Source organism: Micropterus salmoides, unplaced genomic scaffold (assembly GCF_014851395.1).
Source record: "Micropterus salmoides isolate LMB-PRFRI ecotype aquatic unplaced genomic scaffold, ASM1485139v1 Ms_hic_scaffold_3705, whole genome shotgun sequence".
Lineage (NCBI taxonomy): Eukaryota > Metazoa > Chordata > Actinopteri > Centrarchiformes > Centrarchidae > Micropterus > Micropterus salmoides.
Genome location: NW_024043046.1, coordinates 37,460 through 40,592, shown reverse-complemented (window position 1 = coordinate 40,592; position 3,133 = coordinate 37,460). Strand labels below are relative to the sequence as shown.

General features: G+C 35.9%; 1 long non-coding RNA gene across 1 annotated transcript; it reads left to right on the top strand.

Annotated features, from left to right (window-relative positions):
- Nucleotides 1-225: 225 nt before the first annotated feature.
- Nucleotides 226-915, top strand: LOC119884832. Its single transcript, XR_005441087.1, has 3 exons — nt 226-288; nt 513-587; nt 706-915. It is a non-coding gene; the product is annotated as an uncharacterized LOC119884832 (long non-coding RNA).
- The last annotated feature ends 2,218 nt before the right edge of the window (nt 916-3,133 follow it).

The window sequence follows — 3,133 nt, the reverse complement described above, 5'->3', positions numbered from 1 at the left end:
TGTTATTGCAGCAAAGAGTAGCTGAGTTGGAGCTGCAGTTCAGTGACCTTGAAAAGGAGAATGCTGAAGTACAGAAAAACCTGAAGGACTGTCATGTTCTCCTAGTTGCAGCCAAAATAGACCCAGGTGAATATTAATCCTCCATTTAAAAGGTGTGTTTTTGTCAGCTGTATTTCAGTTGTTGCTTGATAGAAAATAACTTCTTCTAATATAAAACCTCTTCTTAGTTTAGGAGAAAGAGTTGGAGAAGCTGCAAGACAAAATGAAGATCAAAGAAAAGAAGTCATGGTATGTATATTTTATTTTAGTTTTCTCTGTTATACATAGTCAACTTCAAATCAAAGTGCATTTGAATCAAACTCACATGAATAACTTGAAAACAGAAGACATTACAGTTATGGAAACATGCACTTATAATTATTCTATGCTACATAACCACACTATCTATCTATATCTAACTTTGGCTACCATAGGCAGACAGCTAGTAAACAACTTCCAATGTCTCTATTCAGAGTGTTTCCACAGACCTGCTGCATGAATTAAAAGCATTTGGAGACGTTGCATCACAGCAACGGGCTCGGCTAGAGGTGAGTCAAAGTCAGTGAAACTTTTGTACTGACCTGTGTAACTTTGCTGTTAGTTGTAGTTGATTTACTGGATGGCTGGAATGTATTTTAAATGTTCCTCATTTTACACACTTATCAGGAAATCCAAACAACAATGACAGCACTCGCTAAAGCACGGGAACATATGAGGCAGGAAAGGGAGAACTTTTCATTGGAGGCTGCGGAAATGGAAAAAGCACTCAAGGAAGCAGAAGCTCTCTTGTAAAAGAGTTTTGAGTTTTAAAAAAGTGTATATTTATGTAAAATGTGTGTTGAGTGTGAAACTAAATAAAGTATTCTCTTCTTCATGTTCCTTAGCCCACTCATATTTGAAACAATCAATACAAGCTTCTTATGGGTCAAACAGGATGTTCAGTTTTTTAAGTATATCACCTCATTTACAATTACCCATGTCCTGGTTGAGAGGAAACTTTATATTTAACAGTGTATCCTCAACTGAACACAGTGTGTGTGTGTGTGTGGTGGGTTAGGAGATCAGAGGGGCTGAAAATGTAATTTAAAAAAAAAACAAACTTGGTACTTAAGCAAAGGTTTTGTGTTACAGGTTTTTAAATCATTGAAAATCAGTAACTTCTGGTCCAAAGATAAACTATACAATGTGCTGTTAAAGCTATTTTCTTATATACTAATAATGATAAATTAAAATGTCAGGCAACATTCCCGTTAGTGTTGTACATTTGTTGTACATTGTTGTCTATACTTTAAGTTTAAGGTACTAGTTGTACTTATTTATATATATATATGTACGTATTTCATGCTAATTTATACTCTACTACATCTCAGATGCCAGTATTCTACTTTTTAACTCCACTACAATTATTCAATAACAAATTCGGATTATTATATACAATATAAATCAATTAATAAATTATTAGATTATGGATTAAGCTACCCTGCAGTGTATATAAAGTAGTTGAAATTAGCTGCACCTTTACCAACTGTAACATTAGTGATGCTTACACATCAATATGTCAATAATTATCCAATGATAAAATTTATTTTATCTGAAATGGGCCATTCTGCATGTTGAGTACTTGTTTTTTGCTACTAGTATATTTTGGTATGTAAGCCATACCATGCCAATATTTGAATGTACTTAAGTATTTTTACATTGTGGTATTGCTACTTTTACTTAAGTAAAAGATCTGAGAACTTTCACCACTGAGTCTCCATCGCTCTTTAGTCCCCATTCATCTTCCAAGGCTTTGTTTTGCTGGCATTTCCGTGTAGGGGTTCTCAAAGCTGTCCACGCTGGTTGTAAGTGTTTGGTGGTGGTTTCATGGTGTTTCTTGCCACTATTCTCTCTCCGGAGTGTCTGGTGTTGTAGTAGTAGACAAACAGGAAGAAACCTGCCGGGCAAAGAAAGATGGTCACTCATAAGGACAAGCTCAGTCTCTGAAATATAACGTACTTAGTAGTTAATCCCTACATTACACTCATTGCTGATGTCATACATACAGTAGGTGGGATATATTTTCACAGTTATCCACCCTTTTACTTCCCTTGTCTTTCTGGTTTTAATATAGTTCAAATGAGAATAATACAAGATTCAGAGCACTCCATGTTTTAGCCAATGCTACAGTAATATGATGGCAGGGCAGTCTGATTTGAGTCGAATAAAGTCAAGTAAGTGACATTTGAGTATGTGTGAGTATTCTGTTACTGTTAGGGGCCAAAAAAAAGTGGAGAACAAGTGGAGAGTGCCTACATTAAATGGACAGTGCTCTCAAATCACACCCAATCAAGATGTTTCTAGTGTCTTCTTAGAAAGTAGTTCCAATGAAAACACTGTCATGAGCACTCAAAATAAAACAACAACAACAAAAATTACACTCCTATTGGATTGGAGACAATAACAGATGTATAGCATCTGCTGTGGCACCATGTAAACTTTGGTAGAAGCAACAAATGTTTTTTGCATTGTACACGTGTTGTGCATTGGCCTACCATTAATTACACATGCAAAACTATTAACCACAGGGCTGTGAAGCAAGATGTAAACGCAACAGTTGCCCATTTACACATCAACAGACACATAGCATTCATTTGGAGTCTTTCATTTTTGGACTTCACCAACGCCTGAGGGAAATATCTGCCTCCTAAGCACCTAAATGCTAAACTGTGCTCACAAGCAGCAGGTTGCAAACAGTGAATTCATGAGAGCCTTTGAATTAAAACCAGCTGCCGGCTGCCACAACAGTAAAGCTGTGGGCCATAAAGTAGAGCTTAATTAAATGTGAGTTTTTCACTACGCGCGACCCCTTTCACACTACGGATAGTCTATTCATCTGTTGTTAATATAGAAGTATTAAAGCATCCAAGCAGCTTTATCCTGTGAGTAAAGAAGTAAAATCCCAACTACATGAGCAGTGAGTAAAATAAAATAATTTACAATGTAAAAAACAATAAATTTTAAAGATTGTTATTTAGAATTGCTGGATTATATCCAGGCTGATCACAGTTGTGGATACCTTGGAAAGAATTGAGGGTTGTGAAAATATTAGGAA